The sequence below is a fragment of the Corvus kubaryi genome, unplaced genomic scaffold (assembly GCF_017639235.1).
Source record: "Corvus kubaryi isolate FWS band 111438036 unplaced genomic scaffold, C.kubaryi_AGA036_p1.0 72, whole genome shotgun sequence".
In the NCBI taxonomy this organism is placed as follows: domain Eukaryota; kingdom Metazoa; phylum Chordata; class Aves; order Passeriformes; family Corvidae; genus Corvus; species Corvus kubaryi.
The window spans coordinates 3,497,317-3,513,760 of record NW_024582060.1 but is presented as its reverse complement, the minus strand read 5'-3'; the positions used below and the strand labels follow the sequence as shown (position 1 = coordinate 3,513,760).

The 16,444-nt window shown below is 40.7% G+C and overlaps 1 long non-coding RNA gene across 1 annotated transcript in view; it reads right to left on the bottom strand.

Annotated features, from left to right (window-relative positions):
• The window catches only part of LOC121675148, a 214,916-nt gene extending 198,674 nt beyond the window's left edge, over nt 1–16,242 (bottom strand). Inside the window, exon 1 of the long non-coding RNA XR_006019973.1 lies at nt 16,163–16,242. This is a non-coding gene — a long non-coding RNA (uncharacterized LOC121675148). The remainder of the gene's footprint in view (nt 1–16,162) is intronic.
• Between the last annotated feature and the right edge of the window lie 202 nt (nt 16,243–16,444).

Here is a 16,444-nt window from a genome sequence, read left to right as displayed (position 1 = left end):
TCTGTTATCTAGTCAGACAGTGAGCAGTATTTGGGTGAATAATTTGCAAATTCAATGCATAGAAAATTTGGTACCAGTGCTAAGGTTAATTCATTTTTCCTGGGATGTTTTGTAGCCAAATGGAATCAAAATGTCCTCACACATTACTTCACTCCCACCTACTTCTCTGAGAAATCAAGCAGTGCTGGACAGTACTGAAGAGTCTAAAGATAACATGGGATGAAACAGGAGCCATGAATAAAGCAGGAAAAATAAAAGTGCTTTAGATGTTAGTCTACAAAAAGCAGTGTTCAGCTCAGTGCAGCAGAAACAAGGTAGTTAAAAAATCAACAAAGGAACCGTAAGAAAACCTACCACTGTTTGGATTTATTCATTTTTACAACAGCAGCTCGTAATCCAGCTTCACAAACAGAATAGTTCAGTATCCTACACGTGGTGTTGGACAGGAAGATTTCAAAAGTCTTTAAAACAGGAAGAAACACCTTTCATCCTCAAACATTTTACCTGCAGCATATGGCTTCATGTGTTTGCTGTTCTTTCTTTTAAAATCAATGCATACCTGAAGCTTTCCCACTTCTAGTTACAGAACTCTCTGATGTTTGTGATGGTCTGGTACCAGAGTAACTAACCTGGTACTTTGGATTGCTAAAGGGAGGTAAGTAGACCATGAAATAACGCACTAGTATCTATCTAGCAGCACTTGGTATTCAAAAGCTTAATAGGGAGTCAGGGGCTGCTTGTGTGTGTGATCTCTTTGCTATTTGGTCTCATAGTTTGGCTGTAGCAAATGGGATGAGTCTGGATGACTGTGGTGGAAAAGTGTGGTTATACTCCTACATTTATGCTAGTTAAAAAAACTATTGATTAGTGTAAGCTGCAGCAGAGCCCAATGGAAGCTGTCCAGTGTCCTTTGGATGAGACCGTGAGACTTTACCATTTGCTGCTTTCAAAGTCCATTAACAGCAAAATTGAGCTGTAGGATAGTAGAAGGAACTGAGAACTAAAAGCTACCCTCTTCTCTTCCCATTATACAGGCAGGTAGCAGGAGACTCAGGAGCAAAAACTAAGCCCAAACCCCAGGGCTGGACTGGAAAACCAGAACACATCCACCCTTTGTACCTGTGCCTGTCCCTCTAACAACTCTTGACAGCAAAACTGGGGAATGAGGGAGTGGGCAGGAGAAGGGAGGAATGCTTTGTACCTCACCACCAGTTCTGCAACTTCATTAAGTTGGAAAGTCCTGTTCTTTAACAGGTTACCTAGACTTTCTCAAACACTACATTTCCCACCTTTTCATTTGGGTTCTTGTTCTAAGAAATCTCCCTAGAACAGATTTTCACATGATAGACTGTCACTGATGGTTAAAAGCTATGTCATCACTGACCTTATGTACAACATCATTATTCACATCTAACGGATCCCTGGGTATGAAAAATTCTTTTGTCCCAATAGAAAAGTGAGATTATAACATTTTATACAGAAATTAGGCCCAACCTATTGATGCCTCATGGTTAGTACAGCATTTGATTTCAACAGGTTAAAGAATTTATGAGACCCATATATGCTTCCTCTTTACACTCTAAACTTATATGACTATAATGGTGTAGGGTTTTAGGTCAATTTACTAGCTTGGGATAAAAAATACAACTAATTGTTGTGACCACTGTTCTAGGTAAAACCTGCATCCCTCTAATGAGGGTGAATACATGACAAAAATTTCTGCATATTGTCTGCTGGCTCCCAAAGTGGTCAGACCCATTTTCAGCTCCTCTAAAATTATGCCTGTGTTTTTACTTAAAGTTTCATAAGGAAAAGTCACGTGGGTGTTTTGCGATTCCTTACCAAAGGACATCAAATGTTGTCCTTTGTGTTTCTCAAAGCACGCCCAAAGCTTTCAGTCCTTCTAGTGCATATTAATACATACTCCTGGCAGCTTTTCTTTACTGGCTCAATCATACAAACAGATCCAAATTTCACAAACACAAATCAGCTGCACAAGAAAGGAAAGAAATGTCCTATTTGAAACAACATCTATTTCAACACTCTCTACCCACCTTACTGCAAGAGAGAGGTAGTGGCAGAATCATGAGGCACTACTGTTACATCTGTTGGAAGTATCTTATAATACTCAAAGATTTCTTCTCAAAAGCATGAGAAACTTAAAAATAATAATAGTATTATTTCACTAAATGAACAGAACATCTGAGAAACTTTCTTGGACAATATAATTTGGATGTTTTCAATGTTGCTTATTTTATTTCACAACAAACTTACATTTTATCACATGATTGCTTTCCCAATTATAGTGCAAAATAAAAGGCATCATCAAATAGTTTAATAGGTGCAGAGGAAAATGTAGTTTTGTACATCAAATGATGCAGAAAATAACGTGACAACAACCAAAAAAAAAAAGTCTGTGTTGGGATAGAAAATTATTGCTATGGAGTTATTTGTCCTGTATCTCCTCAATGGAGGAAAGGGACAGATAGCCCCCAGGTTTGGTTATTATTTTTCTGATAAAGTGTACACTGGGATAAAGGGAAGATTTTCTTTTCCAAGTAGGGTCTGCAGTCCTTCCGGTGAGTTTGTAATCTCAACAGTTAAAAGACAAATCGCGTTTATCCATAAAAACAGAAGTCCATGCTCAGGCTGCAGGGTAGGAGATTTAGGCAGAGACACTGACAGTTTTTCTTTAGAAAACTGTTTGTATTTTCACCGCAATCTACTCAGACACATACTAATAGAATTTTAAAAGCTCTGTACACATCCACCGGTGCTCAGATCGCATGCTGATAAGCACCTCCCGGTGATTTTCAGATCTCCAACTCCAGCGTGGACCAGTGATTACCTCTGTCTGCCTGGCAATACAGAGCACTAATCTGTCTCAAAATAGAGGCCCCTGAACAGCACAGGGTAGGGAGCAGTGGATCACCACAACCCTCTTTGGAGGGCCTGCATCCACGCCGTGTAGCACAGGTATGTATTATTTATGGCCGTGCCTCTGTGTGATTACCTCCAGTTAACTGGAAGCCTCTCTAAAACAAAGGTTGCTCTAGTCCCGCTCACCATTGGCACCAGGCCCTCCTCGCTCCTGCTCTCCCCCACTGCTGTAAGCAGACATAACAGCCCTCAGTCTAATTAGCTGTCTTTAAGGCAGGGCTAAGTGGGCTCAGTGGGGGGAAGAGGCTTTCCTGAGCCCCTCCAAGCCTCTCCTTGGCGCTGGCAGATGGAGCGCGCGCAGCCTCCGAGAGGCACCGCAAACTCACTGACATTATGTCCACGGGTTATCATTATCATCTCTTTTTGAAAAACCTGATCGATCGCTCCCGACCACAATGATGCTTCAGGGCATCTCTCACTCTGCTGGGGAGTGATTGACCATTGGGTATCATTAAAGAGGGGAGGTGAGGGGAGGGAGGGAGGCAGGCGAGGGGAAGACCGAGGCGGCTGCAGTAGCAGCACCGGCTCCGGCTCCTCCTTGCGCACGCCTCTCCCTCCCGGACACTGCTGACCTTTCACTCAGGAGCCAGCTGGAGTCAGGAGAGATTTAATTGAATGGCTTCTTCAGATGTGTTTGGGGTTTGGGTGATGGAGGAGGAGGATACAGCAGTGAGAAGAGAGAAGGTGGGGGGAGAGGAGTGGAAAAGAAAAAGAAAAAAAAAAAAAAAGAAAAAAACAACAACTCTGGATGACCTTCAAAGGCTAATTGCTTGGCTCTTCCTAGGCCAGGGCTTTGGCTTGCACAGGGATCCTGGCATTGGCAGGGCCAGGGCTGTCCTTCCCTGGGCACAAGCACCTCCACTGCAGCAGTCCTGCTGCCCTGGCACTCCCCATCACCCTCTCCCTGTGCAACCAACCATACATGAGCCAAATCAGCCACTTCTGCCCCCCTGGGTGATGCCACACAGGCAGAACAAGGGTCATCCTAATTTTCTAGGCCTCCTTGTTCAATGGAGAAAGGTATTGGGAGGGGTGGGGCAAGAAGCAAGCATTCCTCTGAAATAGTGCTTAAATACATAGAAATGTGCATAGATATTTTCTTGTCTACTTAATGTCACATTTTTCTTCTGTTTGAGTACAGAAACAGACAAAAAGAAAAACCACAGAGGAGGTCCCAGCCAGAGTAATCCAGCAACTCTCCTGGTGCTTGCCCTTTTCCAGTCATGTCCCGTTTCCTCTGGTTTGGCTCCTTTGTTTGTGCCTGGGACACTGCACCTTGGCAGGGCTACCCACGCACCTCCTGCTCCTCCTCCTCCTCCTCCTCCTCCTCTCCTTTCCTCTCCCTTCCCTGCATGTCCCCCTCAATGCAAGCTCCCCCCTTTCCATTTTAACATAACTAAAAAGGAACGAATGGATCTCAGCTGAGTTAAATGGGTGACAAGGGAGATGGAAAGAAGGAAATTCATCCCTTCTTGTCTTTGAGAGCAATTTAATTAGGCCCAGGCCCCCTGTGAGTGGGTAAGGGAAAGGCTGAGGATTGGCTTGTCTGGGCTTCCTCTGAAGGCAAAAGCGGCCTTGGACACACATACAGAGAAAGGATTTTTAAAGGATCATGTAAGAAGATCAACAGATAAGCAGCTAATTTTGTGTACTTAGGGAGAAAATGAGTGCGTTCACTCCCACTGGAATAGCCAGAGTGATGGGATGAGAGGAAGGAAAACGAGGAGGAAGCAAGGAAAAAAGCTTAAGGTATTTCACCATTACTGCTGATTGCCAAAATTAAAGATTTATACTGTTTGATAGGGTACTCTGGCTACAGCTTTCACAGTGACTGTACATGTGTACATATATCTATATACATACATATATAGATATAGATTTTTCTTTATACAGCTCAGTTATTTCAAGAATTTTCATCAGAAAACCACTTTTAAACTAATTGGAGTCTGTGGAGAGGAAACCTCATTTTTGGTTCAAATGAATTTTCTGAAAATGTCATTTGATTCGGGAAATATGACTGATCTGCCCGATTTCTTGATAAGAAATGAAATGAGCCGTTGTCCTTCAGGATATCATAGACTTGAAATGGGGGATTTTATGGTTAATGCCATCAGATAGAAGTGTCCTACTTTGAAAGGAGAAGTCCATCAGCCCCAGGGAAAGGCTGAAGACTGAATTTCGTCTCTAAATCCACAGCTGCAGCTAGAGCTGGCACAGAGCAGTGATAGATTTTTTTTATTTCCCAAGCAATAATTACAAGATAAACAGCAATAAATAACACAATGATTAATAACAACAAGTAGTTAGTACTTTTTCAGCTAGTCATTTTAATTCATAATTTTTTCCCTCAGTGATGTGGTCAGTGCTGACTATGGAGGCTAAAATTAATCCACAATATTACAACACCTTAGCTTTTAATTATCTCACATAGAATAAACCTGCATCTGGAAATGGCTGACTTCTTAGTTCAACAGAAACAGGATCTCTTGGATGTCAGTGTAACCTTGCTAACTCCATTTTTTGTAGGGAAAAACTAAGAAAGACAAGATAAGTGACTTTCCCAAGGCCACAAAAGGAATTAGTCAGAGAGACAAGAAAGTCCCTCAAAGTCCTTGCTGGAGGGCTGGCACCATTAGTTAGTTTATCTTCTTTCATAGCAGCATATATGCAAATAGAAATGGAGTCATACGGATAAAAAAATGAGATCAGGGACAAGAGAAAAGGCAAAGAGAGAAAGCCAAATAAGTGTAAGTAAACGTTCAAAAGGGTCGATTCAAGCTAATATTGAAGAAGCAGGTTTTAAACAAGATTCAGGAAGGAAAAAAAACTGAGTGAGACTTGTAAGTGATTTGGGTAGAAGGTTGTTTTACAGAAAGATTGTTTGCAGAGGTTTGAAAGGCTACAAAAAGTTTGGATGCAAACTTCCAGGCATGCCATTGTGGGCTTACAGTCCTGGCCCATCTGGCCTCCTGCCCACACCAGGAGTATACAAGCACTAGTGCTCAACGTGCTGTAACCAAAGTTTATGGCGGAAGTCCTGTTGACTTTGCTAGGAGTGTAGGGAGCTCTTTACAGAGCAACAGCTCTTTTATGCCGTGTTTGATCCAGGAAGGAAGGGCAGGTGCTACCACAAGTTTCCCCTCAACTTCAGGATGCTGCAAAGAAAAAAATCCAGCAGGAGGAAAGAGAAGCAAGAAAACCCAGGTTTTCATATTTCAGTCAAAACTGTTTAAGGAACAGGTAGACAGTATGTCTCAGCTTGAAAGGGATTTATTTTACCTGCGTGGCATCTTACTAGAGGAAAAATTACCAACTATTTTACTGACAATTCTAAACTGGTTTCTTCATATACTAGCTCACTTCTCAATTAGTGGCTGGACAGATCGTTTCTTAAATGCACAGAATGGAAGCAGCAAGATGATGTACTACTCTAACCTTTTCCCTGTTAAATGGAAAAAAAAAAAAGGGTCTTTCTGTGATGCATCACTGATTATTCTCAATGCCTAAATCTAAAATGTGGTAGAAATGTTTTACTCTCCCCAAAATTCCACATAAGTGGACACTTCCTGTTATGCCCCTTCTTATCAGCCCTTGCTCCCCAACAATGACTGCAGGTACAGATGAGACAGGACTCAGTAAGGGTCAATAGGAAGAAAAAAATCTTGAATTTCTGCTTAAAGAGCATCTCTGTCTACAAAGGATTACCCTGCCCATGGTCTCTGTCAGGCCTGATCTGCTTCAAGTTGTCATCCACAGGAATGATATTTGGGGTTGCTTTTCACAACCACTCTGAGATTGCAGGTACAAATTGAGTGGGGTAATTTCTTATACTTGGTTCTGCTTTCTTTTTTTCCCCTACTAGTTTCAAGTGTGTATGAAATTTTTTGGATAGTATGAAAATAATCCTACATGAAAGAAAAATGCTTCAGTCTTTCTCAGTCAGGAGGAAATCATATTGCAATACATAACTCTGAATCTCAGGCATAAGTATTACAGATGGAAAAGATTTATTAGGTCATCTAGACTCGTGCAGGATTGTTCCCTACAGTATATTCCCCAGTTCTAACTAGTCTAGTTTTAATTGACACTGGCAATGGGCTTTCCATCATGTTCCTTGGGAGGCTGTTCCACTGCCTGAACTCAGTATTAAGAAATATTTCCTGATACTTATCTAAAATTTTCGTTGCTTAATTTTGGCTTACTCCACCAGTACACCCCTCTTTACACTGCATGCTGCAGGATGAGGCACAAGCTACCCCGGCTTTCCTCAACAAGGAATCTCTGCTTATGTGCACTTAACATATTCATTTCATCAGGTGGATAAATGTATATGAAATACAGCATTCTCTAAGCACAACATACATTTGTTTTGTACCGCAACTGCTGAATAAAGAGCAGGCCTGAAAGAATTACACTGGTGGAGACTTTGATGTACGAATTGTTAGAAGAGCGGAAGAGGAGAACACATAACTCAGTCCCAGATTGCACCCTTAAGAAATCATGTTGAGATTCCCAACAGGTAAACACCTTGACAAATCCTTACTAACTTGATGAAAGCAGTTCACAAAAATATCGTAAGAGCACAGAGGGGATAACACAGGAGATGGATCAATTTCCTTCCCTACACTTCTACGGTACCCTGTTTAGCTGGAGACAGAATAATGTTCTAGTACATGTAAGAAAGATTAAAATAGATCTAGGAATCTCAGGAAAAAATATGTAATTACATAGGAAATGTAATGTAGAGAACACCACTTACAATTGTAGCACATTTTTTTTATCTTTAAAGTGCTGTACAAACACTGCTAAAAGAGTTACTGGTTTACTTTTGCAGATCCCCATGGAGCAGGCAAGCATTATTCCCAGGTGGACATGGGGGCTCATCCTGAGGAGTGCTAAGCAGATTACTTCCCAAGACTACAGAGAAGACTAAAAGTATTTTAAATGCCACAGTGTGACAACATCTTGCACCCAGGTCTAGGTCTTGTCTGCACCATTTCAAAATCCCTGAGGCCACACAATAATGGTTTTGTATAATTCACACTGCCCTATCAAATAAAATGTGAATGTTTTAATGGCAAAGTGTTGTAGTAATAGGCATTACAGTAGGCTGTGCATCATCTGTTCTTATCTCTTTTACTTCACATTGGACTAGGTAACAACTGTCCTCCAACAGAAATACAACACAGACACTAAATAAAATCCTGAAGACAACATAAACTCTTGATAAGCTGCCCCATTCTGCTGATACCCACAAAAGAGACATGCATTCAATCTGTTCTGTAAGTACAATATGTTGCAGTAGATCACATTGGTCCATTAATGACTATTAATGAACACAGAACCAAAGCTTTAACATCACAGCTCATAAGAAAATGGTCAGGACAAAAAAAAATTAAAAAAAAAAAATGTGATGTGGTGCTCAGAGCATAAGCCACAGCTGTGAACCTCTGTGATCCAGCTGGCTGGTGACAGAAATTTGGTGAACAAGATAAAGCATGCAACACGTTGCTGTCCAAGTGTGGAAGCATGTCAAGGGTGGCAAAATCATCCCGGGTGCTATGAAAGAACGGCAAGTTCCCTGGAAACACTGTTCACTGCAGCAGAGTAGCTGGGGTTTGACCAGCATCCTGTCCAACAAGCTGGTTTAGCTCGAAGAGTCAGAGCGCACAGCCATCCCCCATGTTCCACATCTTACAGAGCACAGCACAAGATACTTGCAGAAACAAGACATTTCTCCTCATGTGCGCTCAGCAGAGGCTGAAGAAAAGGAGCAGAGGCCAGAGAAGAAGCAGGAGAGGATGCTCTTTAAGCAATCTGTCAATTAGAATTGTCCATTGCATGACTGCAGGCAAGCACATAACTGCTAATTTTGTTATTCACCCAAGTTGCATTTAGTTGTTCAAGATTCTGGGATATTTTCCTGGTGAAGCAGTCACTCAATTACTTGGAGTGACACTTGAATACAAGCCTTCTGAAAAGAATACATAGTCCAGGCATAGCAGGAAAGCAGTAGCAACAGGAACCATTCTTTGCCAGTGGGAAGAACAAAACAAATTTCCCAGCCGTATCAGCCTGTAACCATCTGAGAAGTAGGCATATGTGGAATACAGGCATTTGGGACCAAATTAAAGGCATTTTCCTTTCCATTCCACTTAGACACTTCAATTACTTCTGCTGTGATCACAGGGTAAGGTATCTCCCACCCTGCACATCCAACCTGCATTGTTCCTCTCATCCCTACAGTGCTCCTAATGTTGTTCCATAACCTTCCCCCCAACACCCTCAAAAAAACCCCAAAAAACAAACTTCACTGTAAATCCAAATGTGAGAGAATGAGTTTACCACTTACTGAAATCTAAACTTTAGGATTTACAGCAGAATTCTGAATCACAGGAATTAGTAAAGGCAAAAGGAAAACATCTCTGCAGTCAAAACCTAAAAATGATGCCTAGACCACCTATCTTTATCTTTTATGTGACCAACTCCCAAAGTACCTTGGGAAGAAGAATTCACATAAAAATACACTTCCACTTTCTCCTGTCCCTCCTGCATGTGAGTGACAGAAAGTGCACTCTTTGGTCTCACAGGTAATTTTCCCACTTCTGAGATGCTCACTAAACCCCCTACAACCACCACCCCTGAAAGAGCTCTGCAGTACAACTGGAAATTCAAGTATTGCCCACAATGAAAATAATGAAATGTATGGAGGGGTGGATGAAAAGGAAAGGATGAAGAATGGATCCCAGGCTGAATGACAGCTTCTGGAACCTCTCCTTCTCCTTGCTGGACCTGTTAAATCCACAGTTAGTGGTGGCCTCGGGGAGGATAGGGCACCATAGCATGAGTCCCTGCCAGGATCAATAAAGCAAGGGATTGAATACCCCCATTTGGATGCCTGGAGCAACCTGTGACCAAACCAGAGGAAAAAATAAGGGAAAGAATGCATTTAACTTATCTTATAAAGAACATATTTTCGAAAATCTAATCTTCTAAGGATCTGAGTAGCTTCAGGGTTTTGTTTATATTTTTCATTTAGGAGTCTCCCTTGGGTCTTTTCTTTGCCAGGAGCACAGTGGGCAAAATCAGGATCTTTGGCTTCCCCAATGTGCTCAAGAACTCTATGGATAATTTAAGCTTTCCTACTGCAGTAAAACAGAAAGTTCATAAAAATAAATAGAGTAATACTTTGCACTCATTCCACAGGAGGCTTGTGCTTCATAAAAACTAGTCAGTGAAACATCTCTTAGAAGTAGGTAAGTGTTGTTTTCCCATTTCACAGATGTGAAAAGGAGATACACGATGTGTCAGGACCACCCAAGTCACTGAGGACCCTTGTTCAAAAAAGTAATTTTGTTTTTCTGGAAGTCATGACTAATTCACCTTTATGTGACATGCCACCTCGGCACACCTAAAACATGCCTAAACGTGTGGATAGAAGTGTGTGGCCCAATGCAATTTCTCGCTGTTAACCTCACCCTCTCACAGATGCACACCACATCCACAGCAGAAGCAAACATACACCCATCCCTCACTATTACAATGCAAGGACCAGGATACTGACTAAAATTACCAGTGAAGATGTCCCAGAACCAAGGTGGTAGACTTTGAGCTGGAGTAGCAAAGTCACTCGTACAATTTTCATTCTGCTATTACGAGACTGATGTTTTATGTCTCTGCAACAAAAGCTGCTCTCAGTTCAAATGACTTCTGAAAATGGGACAGATGTTCCTTAAAACTGAATCCAGGGTATGTTTCTGATTTCATCCTTTGAAACTTTGATTACTTATACAATCCAGGTCTTCCAAAATCCCATTTCCTCATTTAACCATAAGAAATTCTATCAAAAGAAAGCCTCTGAGATCATCCATGTAATCTCAGCAATCACTGCATCAACAGCAGAAACGGAACACGACAATGTTTCTATAACTTTTCTGAAAAGCTGGCTTGCCAAGTGGCTTTTGGTTTTCTCTGCTTCCAGACATTAAATTCCACTAATAGGCAGCTAAAATATATCTATTTTAGGCACTTTTTTTTTGATTAATTTTCCATACATGCAACCACGGTACTCAGGAGGTATCATCCAATGACAGGCAGTGGGGAAGAGGAGGGCCTGTATGAGCTCCAGGAAGGTCTAGAAAGAAGGGTATTCTTTCAAGAATAATTCAATATATAGTCAAAACATTGACAATAGCAAGACATGGAGTGTCTCCCTCCTTTCTCTTCATTCTCTTCTATTTGATAGTGCCCAGCATTCTGCATTATGCAGAAGCTTGCAAAAGAGGATAAAGGTTTAAAAGAAATTCAGAATATGTCAATAATCAGGTTGGTTTACTTTTTTAATTGGTACATTCTTCATCATGATGGCTGCTTTATAGGGATCTCTCCCTGGAAGCTAATTTAGCCTGAATAATGGGTACCTTAGCCTATTAGACTAATTTTCATTACTGGAGACACAGTGATATGGAACTTAAATGCCATCTAACCTTGTTTGAAACAAGTTTAAAATCTAAACCAAGAGAATTTAATCTGGTAGTTTAATCAAAGTTATCGCACATTCAGGAACAAAAGATGTGAGCTGCATATTTGTTACAGGCAGAAAAACATCCATCCCTAAGTAATTGAGTTGCATATGCAATGCATAACCCATAACATTTTTGAAGACAGGATTCAACTCACCTGGCTTTAGATATCTTACTTTTAGATACTTAAAATTACTAGTCTATACTTTTTCTAAAGTCAAAGGAAACGGGCAACTCGAGAACACGATTAATTGCATCATTAGTAGGATGGGGAAATTAGAATATGAGAGATTAACCTCCTTGGGAGGTGCCTCTACCCTCATTAGAAACAGAACCTAGAAGACTTAAGCCAGATGTTCCCTTAGAACAAAGTCAGACTGAATCAGGTTCTCAGAGTTGTCGATACCGCATGCTCATGCTTTTTAGCAAGATGAAAACAGTATCAAGATGCCAGACTAAAATCTCTGTGTTTATTAAGTCCTGATACTTTACATTCCTCTTCCCTATTTTTACTCAGTACAGGAGTTGACATAGTGTAAAGTCCATTTTAATTTAAATAATTTTGTCTCTTGGTGAGGCAGTCTGGCTTTAGTGGTGCACCCTTAACCCATTTCTCTCACTGGTTCTTGATGCTTCTCTGACCAACTAAGTTTCCAGTTCTTGTCCTTCAAGGCCATTTTCTCCATCAGCACTGAATCCTTGCTTCTCCTTTCCAGCCTTCTCTGCAAGTCCTTTGTCTTTCTTCTGACTATAGCCCCACCATTTCCTTAGTGACACTGGATTTTTTTTTCACCATGCACTACAAAAAGCAGTTTGTGTCCTGAATGCTATCCAATTCTACATCCATACCTGAACTGATAAGGTGCTTATTTAAATGTGTTATACTATCAACAGCCTGCTGGAATCAAGAAAGTTTAATAAAAATAATCCAGAAACACAGGGGTTAGTGAAGGTAGAACTGCATACTCTTCTATGCCTTATTAAAGGGGATCCTACCTTTCAATGGGAATCATAAAGAGGAAGAAATACCAAAATATTAGGCAAAAATTCTTTTTCAAATTCAAAGATTTAGGAAGACGAATTACAGATGTCTATTGCTTTAAAATGCCTTTAGGCAACCTAAAAAATGTCTTCCTTTCCTACTTAGCAATGCAGTTTGGTATCAATCCTAAAGAGGCATCATTTAAAAAAACCAAACAAACAAAAAAAACCAAACAAACCAACCCACCAAACCAACCAACCAACCCCCAACCCCAAAACAACAATTCAACAATTTCAGCACTACTTTTGTTTTACTAAGTTTTTGTTCTAGCCCATAGTGATAAAAAAAACACATAGCAGCAGGTTTCTGGCCCTTATTTCCATCTCAATGACCTTGTTGGTAGGGAAGCATGGTGGAAACCTCCAAAGGAGGAAAGCCTCAGCTCACTGCAATACTCCAGTTGTCCAGAAATCAACAGTGGCATGAGTGGGATCTGGACAGCCCAGAGATTTAGGGCAAAGTCAAGAACACAGAATGTTATTTCTCTTAAGGACTTATTACCTTCTCTTTCACTTGAAGATCATTTCCCTGCCCCTAATGCCTACTGCCATCAACAATATCTGCCTGCAGAGCTGGTCATACCCAACACTTTCCAGGGTTCCAGCTATACTTGTCTTTATAAACAATTCAGGATGTGGATTGAATAAAACGGACTTGCTGCATCACACCAGTCACATACCCCACTTATTCCAAAAGTGACTCAATGAGGCTACATCAGTTTGAACCCAAAATTGGTCCCCTGAATTTAATGTAGCCTTACAAGACCAAAAGCAGTGAACAAAGAGCAAAATCTACCCCAGAGTCCGATTTCAAGCCTCAGCCCATCATTCAGCTGCCACTGGTCTAAGTTGTGCACTCACTCAAAAAAGGCTTTATCACGTTCCCTATGATGCAAAATGCACAATGTTTTTTCAAAATGTGTTTGTAATAGGCAGGTAGTTCATAGACAACAATAAAAAAACCCCAACAACAAACAAAATCCCAAAACTTCAGTTCAGTAAACATTTTTAATTGTGCAAAGACATTATGGGATGGCAAAGAGAAATATAACAGGCATAAACTCCAATAATTATGATTTTAAGAGCAGCACATTAAAACAGCATACGTTAATGTTTGAAGTTTACACACAAAACTGACTGTCAGATGAGCAAATTGATTCCTCAGAGACAGGTACATCTAGGCAGCTAAGGCTATATCTTGCATTTATCTACCCTTACAACATTGCCAATCTCTCTTCTTATCACTTCAACCGTTGTAGATCTACTAAAATTTAGAACAATTTCAAGATGACAGACATGATACATCATAACCATAGTCAGTGCTGCAAATTCAGGCAGCTTGATCCATGTTTCAGATGAAAGAACAATTTTCATTCTTAGTCGTATGGGGGAAATTGGTGGGATCTAGGTGCTTTTTATGTAAGCAGTATGTTAAATCTTTCCAGATTTTGGCAGATTCACTAATATTTATGAAAGGCATTGAGTGGTCAATCCTAGAATATGCAAATGCTATCTTCCCTGCAAGATTCTGTGATGTGATATTTTCATAACTACCTAATGAATAATGTATTTTCTGTTTACTGTGCTAATTCACCAATTATCAAGATTATATTCACTCTTCTAAACTTAGTCTCTGAAGAATGTTGAAGTAAGGGGTGGGACATATTTACAATACAGACATTTATGTCAGAGGCAGCTGCTTGGACTCTCCACAGGTCAAGACAGAGATAAAGACTTTTTCATGATGGAACTCACTGGAATCATAGATTTCAGCATTACTATGGGCCAAACCACTGTTCCTGCTTGTTGTCCACAGCACGAAGCTTTCAGTACCTCCAAGACAGAAACACAAGACCTGCTGTACTTTATAAGCCACCAGTCTCTCAGCCAGATTTTGCAGATGCACTTGGTTCTTCACTATGACAGTTGTCTAACACCAAGTAATACTGATAATATCTGAGCTAGTTAGTTACACACATGTAAAGAACCTGCATCTTAAAAGATAAATAAAATAGGTTTCTTTACCTGGAAGATGTTGAGGATCTGGCTTTTTCCTTATTTTCTGGAATATACGTACAGCATGGTGTTTCCTTGCTATCAATACCATGTTATATGTACTGTGCAATTTAGAATGACAGCAGAATGGTTTGCATTGAGAAAATGCTAGCTGAAGTGTACTGCAGAATCTGTTTTTCTCATTGCTAGATCTCTTTAAATGTGTCTGGGATGTATTTTTAGCCTTTTTTTTCTTTCCTTCTTCTTAAAGAGAACATTTATTATGTAACTGGTTATTTTTTGGTTGAAAAATGAGGTTTTGTTGTTTAATAGAAATATCAAAAGGGGAGGGGAAGAGAAGGTAAACATCCAACCAATATTAGCTCTGAAGTGCTGGGTAATTGTACAGGGCCCTGGGCAAAAACAAAACATAGATGTGCAGTAGTCATAGCACATCTTGTCTTAACTTGTCTTTGTTAGTGTAAGTGAAAAGGTTAATGCTGTTCAATTCCGTCAATGCAGAATGAGGCACTGTGGCACCTCTGAAATCTAAACTTACTCACAGTACAGCTGATGTGATTCCTGAGAGAATCACATTATTTACAAGTTAGTTTAGTAACACAAATGCCAATTAACCACGTGCTGGTGTATTTTATATATATATATTTAAAAAAAAAAAAAAAAGGCAGAAAAAAACCAAGACCAACAGATTGCTTTTAGTATGCTTATCACAGGGTAAAGCTTTGCTGCTGTCTACCAGCAACATATGGTAAGGTCTCAGCCACCTACTAGCCATAAGGGCTTAATCCTACTAGCCAAGACAGATACCAGGGATGGATCCCTGCATGAGTTTTGAATAGCGTGCATGGCAGTTTAAAGGAATAAAGCTGCCTTTAAAGCAGAATAATTAATGATGACTTAAATTCAATGCCAATTAAAAATGTCAGAGGCTGCTTCTTGACTGCCTTGCACTTTGTGTAGTCAGTTAAATTCGGAACATAGTGTGTGCAAGAAAGCTGCCAAACTGTCCATGTTTGGCACAGACCTGGCAAAGACATGCATGGTGACACAGGTGTAAGTCAGGGAAGAAGCAGATCCTCAGTTTTTTGGGCAACAGCTTCATCAAGACAAATGCCATCCTGCTTACCTTAAATTACCTAAACCATAAATAAAAAGCTTCGCATTAAAAGTGAACTAAATATCAGTCCTGACTATCTGCTATTTCCTTATTAATATCTGATTATGTCTCAGTCCTGACTATCTGCTATTTCCTTATTAAGATCTGATTATGTCTATTCCTTTTGATTTTTCTGTTTGTCTAACCAAATCCTTTTGACCGTTCTATCCTTTAGAGCCAGCACAGTAACTCTTAACACAGATGCATTCATCTCAGGAAGTACACAGCAAACAGGGATGTAATCTCTCCTGTACACACCTCGCCTGCTAATAGGGACAGAAAATTGGGGTTTATTATTTAAGAATCTAGAGGGCCAGGTGTGGCCAACCTGGTGCTCCAGGATATCAAGCATATTACAATGCTGCTGACTTAAACTACTGCACTTGAACATGAGTATTCATTGCTACCAGGCTCAGAGTTCAGCAAGCAAGCTCCACACCCAGACAATTCCTTAGATCTCCCATTAGCTTCTCTGTGTCTGATCTACCTGATCCCAACAAGCAGTCCTTGTGGGGCAGATGAGAAGAACAGGTCAAATGTACTCCAGTTTCACTCCTGCCGACTCCAGAGCTGGAAGGATGGCCACAGCCACACCTCGCGTGCATGGGGCGATCATGACACTGAATCTGCATAATGCCTCTGGCTCCACCCCAAATCTCCCCTCTGTGCCAGCTCGAGCAGGGCTGGCAGAGGATTGCTCCATGAGGCACAGGCAATACAGAAGGGCGCTGCTCTCCTGCTCCTCTTGTGGTACCTTCCTTAAAACATC